Raw genomic sequence first — 11837 nt, forward strand, 5'->3', positions numbered from 1 at the left:
TGATGACATTTTACTTTTTACATTATGACATTTCGTGTTGATTTTTGCAAGAAGAGGAAGAACTGTCACTTGTTTTATTATTTTCCTTTTCTATTTCACGAAAGTAAAAAGAATTACCTATCTGATTCGTTCAGGCACTCAATTTAAAGAATATCAGTAACTTTTTTGACAAAGGGATTTTATATTTGCCATGTTGGTAAAAAATAACGGTCAAAATTCAAAGTTATTTATTTTATAGACTATATCTAATTTATCCACAGAATTTACTGTTAATGTAATAAACTTATATTTGAAGTAATATCAATGTAATTTTATTATCGATCAACCAAATAAAATTTCAATTGTTTTCGCGATATTTATTACTAAAAAACAATTCATCCGTAACAAAAATCTGAAATTGATACATTGTCAAACTACTTAGATATTTAGTTGTAATCTGATTTGAATTAAATACAATTTTGGTAAGTTTGTTTCCATAGAAAAACATTTGTGTAAGTGGTTCTCAACATTTAAGCAAAAAATCATTTTTTTGTTAATTTTCAAAGTAAAATAACTCGGTTATTTTGGATTTATTTGAAAAACGGTAAAGAGAAAATATATTTCTTTTATCGACATCTACCACCCCTGAAAGTATTTGCACTTATTTAAGACTCACCCTGTATATAAAAAAGGCAATCGAATTTCAAAACTGTCAAAAATATAAACTATACTGTATATTTAGAAAACTAAGCACTAATCGATTTTATAAGGATTAAATACCGTACGTTTGAAGAAAACGGCGCCCAATTAGCGTGAAAATGACGATTGATGACATACTTTTTACATAAAATAAAACAGCGCTCTTTATTTCCAAGCCATCTCTGACGCTGTTTTTTCGATTATGCGGTATTAAAAATAGAAGAAAATAGATCGCATCTAAAATTCATGCTTGAAGAACCCTATTATTCAGCAGTTTAGCCATGATATCTTTGTAAAAGGTTGAGTTCATGGACAATAATTATTGATGAGAGTTGCTTAATGCAATTAAAAATAAATACTAATTAATATACTTTGTCAGTTTTTGTTTTGTCTTATTTTAAGTATCTTGCAGAAGATAATTTCTTGCTAGCTATGACTACGTTCCCTGCGTCTACCAGATGCGTCTCAAAAGTGCCTCACCCCTATAACTTCTTTATTTTTTCAGATAAAACAACAAGATTTGGTATGTTAGTATATGGCATAAATTGGGACTGATTGACGTATTCAATTGTTTTCGGTCACTTCCGGTTTCACCGGAAATGACTACAACTTTTGATTTTTAAACGGCACCCTCGGTATTTTTTTACTTTATTCGATAGAAAATGACATTGAATGACATGAATCGAGTGACATATCATATGTCAACTTTTAACATTTTTCCATATGGTTTATTTGAAATTGTAACATGTGGTTCATAACGACAATTTGACTCAAACTACCAAGTGCGTGGTATCAAATTATTCATAAAAAATGCTTTTTCCAAATATGCTAATGAGCCACCCTCGTTCCATTTGAAAAAATTGAGATATGATTAAAAATATGATTTGAGCATCTTTTAACCAGAACAAGACAGTAAAAACATTAGACGATCAAATCTATTTTTCCAAGGCTCCTTGATTAAAAAGTAGTGTTTTTAATACAGCCATGGCACTCTAGACTGAAATTAAAAATAGAATTTATTTTTGAGTGACTATGTCAAAAATTGACATATATGTCATTCGATTCAGAATGTTATTTTCTATCGAATAAAATAAAAAAAATACCGAGGGTGCCATTTAAAAATCAAAAGTTGTAGTTATTTCCGGTGAAACCGGAAGTGACCGAAAACAATTGAATACGTCAATCAATCCCAATTTATCTCATACACTAACATACCAAATCTCGTTGTTTTATCTGAAAAAATAAAAAAGTTATAGGGGGTGAGCCACTTTTGAGACGCACTTGGTATACAGGGTGAGTCTTAAATAAGTGCAAATATTTTCAGGGGTGGTATATTTCGTCCCCAGAAACACGTCTATGAGATATTTTTTCGCAAAAAAGATGTTGAAAATCGTGCATTTTCTTTTACATTTCCCTGTATATTTTTGGAAAACTTTTTAGAACTGCCTGTTCACCGCAAATTTTTCCACGGTATAATTTCTTAATCTCTGATATTACCATAGTTATAGCTTTTCTCTATCGTTACGGCACTAAAAGGGATGCAAATACAGAAACCCGACTATTTCTGGCTATCAAAATTTTTCCAAAAAAAAATATTTTTTTTTTAATTTTCAAATTTAAATATTATTATGTTATTTTGGACTTATTTGAAAAATGGTAAAGATAAAATATATTTTATCGAGATCTAGCAGCCCTGAAAATATTTGCACTTATTTAAGACTCGCCCTGTATTAGTCGCAAATTTTATTTTATTTTTTTAAATAAAATATAATAGCGTGGTTAAAGTCAAAGTGAAGTCAGAACTATTTATTTTCCAGAAAATCTACTTATTGAATACTAAACAATTATAACTAGAAAATATAACAAGCTATGTTTTTAAATGTATATTGAATATAATATAATAATACTAAAATAATCAATATAGCCACTGCCAATTGCTGTAAAATAGGTATTCTAAATTACTTTTTTTTAAACAAGTGTCTTAAACAACGTTTTATCTCCATTGAAAGCATTATTGTAAAATTAACTATGTACATTTTGCATTAATATTTGGAGCAACGTCAACTGAAAGGCAAGATATTTCCAAAAAAATAGCCCATAATATTGAAAGTTAATTATTTAAAATAATTCTGATTTAATAATATCTGTAGTAAGAAGTAAGTCTGTGAGAAATATGAATGTATGAAGCCCACCTCCTCAGTTACAATAAATACAGTAGATATGAAACTATTAATAACTTTTATGCAATTATTGTGAGGAAGTGGTATGAGTGTGTTCCCGAACTAAAAAAAATTTATATTCAAATTTATTCTTATTTATCGACATATTCTTCTTGTAAGGCAACCATCTTCTTTGACCCGTCTATTTAATTTAAAATACACACACCGGAAAAATCTAGGGATATCATTTTATTAAAGTTAAAAATAAATGTTTTGAATAAACAACCACATATTTGTAGGCCGATTCTTTCTACTTCAATTGAAACGAAGTAGTCACACTAGTTATTTCTGAATTTGGGATATTTGCAGAAGTTTTGAAAGTGTGAAATTGCATTTTTTGTCAAATTTATAAAAAGCACCTAGCATCAATTGTTCGAATTTAACCTGTACTGGCTATGTTTTTATGATAACTGGCCAGAATACATTCAAATAACTCTGTTTAGTATTAAACGACATTATGGAGCGTAGACATCTTAACAGAGACGAAATGCTAAGGGCCATGGGTATGCTCGAAGCTGGAATGCACCAAATCGACGTAGCTAGAGCATTAAATACAACGCAAAGTTAATATCGCGATTAAGTGCACGCTACCGTGAAAGTGGTGATGTTGCTGAAAGGCACACAGGGCGACATCGCATTACTACCCCTCAGCAAGATCATTTTTTACAATTAAATGCTCGACGCCGACCGACTCTTACAGCACTAGAACTTAGTTTAATTCTCCAGGAAACATATAATGTAACCGTTAGTCCTGACACTGTTCGCAATAGATTAAGAGAGGTCAACTTAAGAAGCAGACGCCCCTGGAGAGCTCAGCTCTTAACGAGAGGAAATCGAGAGGTACAATATTTGTGGGCTCAAGATCATGTTCAGTGGTCAAATGAACAATAGGCCAATGTTCTCTTCACGGATGAGTCACGCTTTGGAATTCATCCGGATTCGAGAAGGCTTAGGGTATGGAGAGAACCGGGAAATCTTATTCGGTTGGATCATGTTCAGACAGTGCACCCTTATCAAGGTGGAACAGTTATGGTCTGGGGCGGAGTCCAGTTAGGCCGAAAAACCGATCTCGTTTTTCTTGAAAGGTTTCTAACAGGAATCACATATCGTGATTTAATTCTTGAGTCTGTCGTGTTACCATATGCCAATGATTTTGGGAGAAACTTCATTCTCATGCATGACAATGCACGGCATCATACAGCCAGAGTGGTAAGTGAGTTTATCAATGCTCATCAATTAAATATATTACCCTGGCCGGCACAATCTCCTGACCTCAACCCCATCGAGCACGTATGGGACGCGGTCCAAAGAAGAATTTTGAGAATGGGTATGCCTCGTGAAACTCGTAGGGATCTGGTTCGGGCCGTGAATGCAGCGTGGCAGGCTGTACCTCAAGAAGAGATCGAGAACCTGATCAGGAGCATGGAGAGACGATGTAGAACTGTAATGAACAGTAGAGGAGGCCATACCCTTTATTAAGTAAAAATGGTTTTATCTTTTTTTTTAATTCACAGTTTAGAATAAAAAAAAATGTGTGTATTTTTTTGAGTTCAATAAAAATTAAGGTAAATTTGAAAAATTCGGTAAATTTCGCATTTTTATTTCCAATACGTCCTGTAAACTATTTGTTTATTTTCATATTATTATATCAGAAATGCAAATAATAAAATTACTGACGATGGCTGGATAAAATTATAATATCCCTAGACTTTTCCGGTGTGTGTACGACTTTCTTTTTCTGCAGACAGAAGTCGCTACACATATCTGATGGAAGTATGGGAGGCTAGCCAAATCCGGCAATGTAGCTAAGGAGACTTGGGCTATTGCAAACGACTTAAGGAATAAGACTTCTTCGTCTGACACAGTCTTTAATTCCACCTGAAGATTTAAACACTTACTTTGTTAATGTGGCTAAAAATTTAATGAACACCATAACTTCTTCCCATAATTCACTTTCATACCTCCCTAAAGCAAATAAGAATTTACACAGTTTCTTCTTCACGCCCGTAGCATTAGATGAGCTGCGTAGTACAATTATTCAAAGTATTAAAAACAAATCCTCATCTGGGACTGATGGGCTTACTTTCAAAATGTTCTCTGAACTTCCGGAACTCCCACATTAATCCATCTTACTACTTTAATTGTCGAGTCATTCCAAAAAGGAGTCTTTCCAAACTGCCTTAAGACATCAATAATTATTCCTGTGCATAAAGGATAGCTTAGATAAAGATCAAGCCCAATTGCACTCCTGCCCACATTATCTAAGATCATTGAAAGATTGGTTAAAAAAGTTGGTTAAAAAATCTTTTCTCCTTAAATATAAAATACTTACCACCCATCAATTTGGATTTCTAAGTAACTGTTGCACAAATTATGCTATGTTCGACCTTTTTAATAATGTATACTCTAGCCTGAATAACCATTACTCAACAGCTACAATTTTCTGTGATTTATCTAAGGCTTTCGACTGTGTAAGTGTGGGTTCAGTACTTGACCCTATTTTGTTTCTGGTGTTTATCAATGACACTACAAATCTAGACATTAGCGGTAAAATCTGCCTCTTTGCGGACGATATATAGTTTCACTCGGAGCGGCTCAGATGTTACGGCACTATATATAAAACTATATCCAGTGACTTACGCACTATTAAATCTTGGTGCGATTCTAATCTCCTATGACTCAACCTATCAAAAACTAAAGTTTTGTCATATAAAAGTACTATACAACCTTTTGAACTTAATAACACCACTATTGACGTCGTGGACGATGTGAAATTCTTAGGACTTGTTGTAGACAACTCGTTAAAATGGGACTTGCACATCGAAGTTATATCAAAGAAACTAAGCGCTGCCTGTTTTGCGCTAAGATCAGTTTCTAAGGAACTAACTTATCAACCTGTAGAATAGCGTATTATGCCCTTTTTGAGTCACATCTTCGTTATGCCCTTCCATTCTGGGGTACTTGCTGCGCAACAAAATTTGATCGTGTTTTCAGACTTCAAAAGAGAGCAGTTCGATATTTATTGGGACTGAACAGTAGAACTCACTACCAGAATTTCTTTAAAAATTTGAAAATACTGACTCTTCCTTCTTTATTCATTTTTGAATCCGTTTGCTTAATCCGCAAGCACATATCTGCTATTCCCGAAAGGCCATCTCATAACATAACTATATAAGAATGCAGAGCACGATCTTTATCTGCCAACCCCTTTCTGCGCAACAATTATATATTTATATATAAACAATATTATTTTTTGTGCTTTTCTTTGATTTGCAAATGCTTTGTCGATGAAGCTATTTTGGCTTTTTGTACAATAAAGCGTTATTTATTTATTATTATTTATGTAATTTCCAAACGGTTCACTATAATTTTATAAGATTAAATAATAAAAAGTTCCTTTGGATTAAAAGTATTAAATTAAAAGATTTAGGGATTCAAACAATTAATTCGTTTTTATTGTTCAGTTCTATCTCCGATTTTTTCAGATCTATTGCTATCCTCTTCTGTTCTTAGGTTACATTCTTCATTACAGTTGAGGGTTGGAACCTTTGGTGTTACACAGCAAAATAAAAACACTAAATCACCACAATACACCAAAACACTTTTACTTTTACACTGGACGCGCGTTTCGCTAACCATGTTAGCATCATCAGCAGATGATTATAAACTCGTATAGTTTATAATCATCTGCTGATGATGCTAACATGGTTAGCGAAACGCGCGTCCAGTGTAAAAGTAAAAGTGTTTTGGTGTATTGTGGTGATTTAGTGTTTTTATTTTTTTCTTACATTCTTCAGTTACATGTATTTCAGGAAAATATTTTAACTTCTATAGGGTGGCTCAAAAAAGTGCGAGTGGATCGGGATGATTTTTTTAAATAGAACACCCTGTATATAATTGCATTTTTGGCTTCCTTTCAGATCACTTTACATACTCCTAAGATTTGACTAAATATATTTCGATAACTTCAGAGATATTACTAAATAAATAAAAATATATGTTTTTCAACATTTAATAAATACAAGAACAAGAACAAATACAAGAACTGTCCTTAAATCAAAACAATGGGTATTTACTTTAGATGGTCTATACTTACTTTTCTATAAATATCGTACTCTTAAATCATACAGGATGTTCAAAATTCTATGGTAAACTTTCTGAAATATAAGAAAAATAACTTGTTTTTCTTAAAATGGAACACCCTGTATATTATTTTTTTGTTAGATAGAGAGTTAAAAAATGAACATCTACTATTCCATTCCTAAGCCTTCTGGCATTCTTGAGCTTGAATGAGTACACCGTTTTTTTTCAGTTTTCCCTGCCTGTTATAATTATCTTAAATTTATTGATAAAGACCTTGTGTCTGTTGCATCTATCTATTCCCAATACCTTATCTGCTTTTATCTCCTCGATTCCTCATCACATCTACGCGACTCTCATTAAATGACGGCTTTAACTATTAAGTTATAGCTAGAAAATTATCATTATAACATATATTTTGTTTCGCCATTTTTATGGTACTTACTGTTTATTACATATTCTTCATGTTCATTTATTTTGTTTTTCAAATATTTTTAAAGCACAGTATGATGTATTATAAAAATATTTATTTTGATTTACCTATTTAAGATTAATTCAAGGATTTCCTTATTATGTCGTTGCAATAGTTGTTTTTGTATATAAAATTACAGCATATTTATTTTCTAATGCATAAATAAATATGTAGAGCTGTATAAATTTTGATCACATATTTTTACTCTCCCTATTAAAATGTTATAAATCTTCAAAAAATTTACATATAACTACTGTATTTCCTGAAGATTGGCTGTTGTTTATGTAGAAGAATTCCAATTAACATTCAATGCAACGAAGATATTATGTTAATTATAAAAAATAACAATTACGAAACATCACGTGTGACGGCTATATAGAATACACAAGTTGATAAAATGCAAAAATGTGTTCCATTCTTCTTCTTGCAAAAGAACGCAGTAAATATAAATATGATGACGTTATCTGTAGAATGATATAGTAATATGGTAATATTACTTTTGAAATTTTAAAATAAACAAGGTTACAATTTGAAAAGTATCTGGGATATGCCTGGACAAGATTTGTAGATTATAGATATACGTAGGAATTGTAGATATAGAGAATCTGAACAAATTAGGCAAAGACTGTCTTTCTAATTTGGGTGCCATACATACATACATACATACTGCCATTACTCGCTGACGAGTATTCGACACACATAAAGAAGATTTCTTTCAGGAGCTTTTCTGTGACTGAAAAGCCCGATATACGTGATGTTATTTGCCTACCGCACTCCGGACATTCAAAAATCTCATTGCTTTGTTGCCTCTTTACTTTTTGGTTGTTGCTGTTAACTGAGTTTACAATTCTTCTCCATTGAGTTCTATAATAATTAATATTAATCCCCTTTAAGTTTTCGTGAAAAATGTCCTTGTATCTTTTGAGTTGTCCACCCGGCCTCCTCTTACCGTCTACAAGCTCACCGTAAAGCAGATATTTTGGTATGCGGTTTTCTTGCATTCTGCATACGTGACCAGCCCATCTTAAGCGGGATTTTCTAACTGCTAATCCCGTGCTGAATTTCGTCGATATTGGCTTTTTCCGAAATCAAACTGCCGAGATAATTGAATTTCGCTACATATTCCAATTGTTCTTTTCCGATTTTATAGCATTGTTATGATCTTCCGTGGGAGTGCACATGATTTTGGTTTTGTCGTATGCCCAGGTATATGTGTTCAACATTTCTGGGTGCCATATCTCACCAAAGGAGAGAAGGGTAATGAAAAAGCTGGCAATGGCACTCCCGTATATTATTGCATATTTCGGTGCTTCCTTCAATTCTAAGCAAAAATCGAGATACACACAATGTACCTCAAACCAACTTTTTCCGAGTTATTGACTTTTGAAAATGTCACTTAAACAATTCGATTTAATTAATCTCTATGTGTTTCTATTTCATTTAACGATGCCATTTTTTTTTTCCATAACAAGGGGCCGTCCTCTGCCGGAAACACTGCGACCTGTGAGGCCTATTGTGTTTGTCCCCTTTCTATATCTGCACCCATTCTCCTATCCCTGTGCCGTGCACTAGCTTATGCAGGTCCTTGATAGGATGGGAGCATAGTTCCTCCGGTCCTAGCCTAGCTTTCCGAAATAAAGAGTGTCGCTTGCGATCCAGAGCCTCGCAATGACATATTATGTGATCCGCTGTTTCAGGATCTTTATCGCAGAGTCTGCAGCAAAGACTTCCTTGATACAGGTTGAGCTTGTTCAGATAACACTTGACAGCCATGTGTCCTGCCAAGAGGCCTGTTGTAATCCGCACTTTATTCCTGCTAAGCATTAGCAGTTCTTTTGCGGTTTTAGAGCTAGGTCCTTGGATAAAAGCCTTGCTGTGCCTGTGCCCCTGTCTGTTTCTTCAGTGGACATTGTGCTTTTCCTTGATCCAGAGTTTTAGTGCACTACGGGCCATACATTTGGGTATTCCCAGTACTGGCTCTGGACCAAGATAGGATGCCGATGATGCCATTATGCGGAAACCTATAATTAAGGAGGTAACTACTACAATTTGTTACTTTCTTTCTCTATTGCGTATGCTAATTAATTTATAAAGTTCGTCAGTTGACCATTGTTTTTTCTGTGCTATAATTTCTAAATACTCTCTGCGTGCACTCGCGAAATTCAAACTGTTGTTGAAATGTGAGAGCGATACTCCAACTATCAAAAGAGGTCTGTTCATATGCAAGCAAGGCTCGGCTTGCAGGCTTTTGTGATAGTTTCTTGTACTCTCCGATAGTTACTAATCAGAACTATGTCCATTATTTGTGAGAAGTACTCTCGAGGGTTGCTGTTCCTACAACCTTTACGGCATTCTCAGTAGCTATTATATCATTCTTTTATAATTATTTCGTTTAAAAATTCAAAGAGAAAAACAAAAATTTCCTAAGCCGTTAAATGTATGTGATTATTTTTGAACCTGTGTTGGATTATCGGTTATTAATATTTCATTACTATTTTTACTTTATAAATATTGCCTATTCAAAAATATATCTAAAATAATATTTAAATGCTTTTTTTTAATTTTTTTTGTTGATACTCTATTATTTTTTATTGTACCTTGACTCCAATAATTAATCCATTTACGTAAAACTAGTTAATAATAAGTGTCGTTTAGATTTAATAATTAAACGAATTAAAATCCAAGTCCAAGGAACCCATAACTTAGCATCCGCTTAAATGCAATACAGGTCAATAATTTAGCTAATTAATAATTATGTAATGATTAATTTATTACGTAGATATTAGTATTCCTCTTTCCTTGAAGTATTTCTGATTTTTTAGTTTAAGATTCATTTTGCTGAAGAAAATGCAAACGCGTTAATTAATTTAAAATTAAAGAAAAAATTAAATGAAGCTAATTGTCTATGATTATTTGTGACACTGGCATAGCATTCTACATTTTAGCCAACTAGATTAATATCACCTACTATACAGGGTGAGTCTTAAATAAGTGCAAACATGTTTATTGCTGGTAGATCTCGATAAAAAAACATATATTTTCTCTTTGCTGTTTTTCAAATAAGTCGAAAATAACCCAGATACCTTGAAAATTAAAAAAATAATACAAAATTTGTTGCTTAAATTTTGAAAACCACGAAATCTTTTCTGGGTTTTCTTTATTGTAAATTTAATCTGCTATCTATGCTGATATATTATAAACACATCATGTTTTTTAAATAAAAAAAAATTAAAAATTTCAAATTTACTAAATTTTTTTCGCGAAAAAAAAACTCACTGGTGCGCCTTCTGTGGTCGAAATATACGACGCCTAAAAATATTTACACTTATTTAATACTCATCCTTGACAAACTATGCCAGGTGGCATTTTTTTAAAGGGGCAAAATAAATATAGTGAATACTATAACAAGAAAAACCTTTTTAACAAAAAAAACATTTCTGCTAGAGTTTATGTAGGGGTGAGTCAACTAGATAAAGTCATGTTTGTCATTAAAATATACAGGGTGAGTCTTAAATAAGTGCAAATATGTTAAGGGGTGGTACCAGGAACACTTCTATGTGTTTTTTTTTCGCACAAGAATATTGAAAATCGTGCATTTTTTAAGTTTTCTGTATATTTTAGAAAACTTTTTAGAACTGCCTGTTTACCGCAAATTTTGAAAAAAAAACGGTGGCTCTCAAAAGATTTTTAAAAATAAATAAATAACTCTGTTATTTTGAGCTCTGAAAATATTTGCACTTATTTAAGACAAAGAGAAGTTTTTTTTATAAAAATTTGAAATCAACGCAGTCATATATTTTTTTCGCCATGTATATTAAAAATTATTTTTTTTGTAGGTATTATACGGGGTGGTGTAAATTTAGTTGGTAGAGCAGTAGACAGAGTGATAAACACTTTTGGCCGAGTGGAAGACAGATTGCGAGCTTTGCTAGAAGAATTCAGAGGAATTATACTACGAGGTATTCCCGAACTTAACATTCCTGTATTGGATCCCTTGCACGTCAACAGGATTAACTTTGACGTCAATCATGATGCTGCCAAGTAAGTTATTATCCTACTGTCATAATATATTAGGCTAAATCATAATTAATCATCTCTCCAGAGATATATTTTATTTTCTGTTTTTACATTTTCTTATACAGGGTGTCCCAGAAATAAGTGCAAGTATTTTATAGGTAGGATTTTAGATAAAAGAAAACATATTTTCTCTTTTATCGTTTTTCAATAAGTCCAAAATAACGGAGTTATTTTGGCTTTGAAAATTTCCAAAAAATATTTTTTGCTCAAATTTGAGAACCACTGGGCTCTTTTGATTTTCTTTCTTGCAAATTTAATCTACTACCCAGGTGTTGCCATATTATCACCAAATTGTTTTTTAACTAACTGAT

The sequence above is a fragment of the Sitophilus oryzae genome, unplaced genomic scaffold (assembly GCF_002938485.1).
Source record: "Sitophilus oryzae breed Bouriz unplaced genomic scaffold, Soryzae_2.0 scaffold_227_pilon_pilon, whole genome shotgun sequence".
Classification (NCBI taxonomy): domain Eukaryota; kingdom Metazoa; phylum Arthropoda; class Insecta; order Coleoptera; family Curculionidae; genus Sitophilus; species Sitophilus oryzae.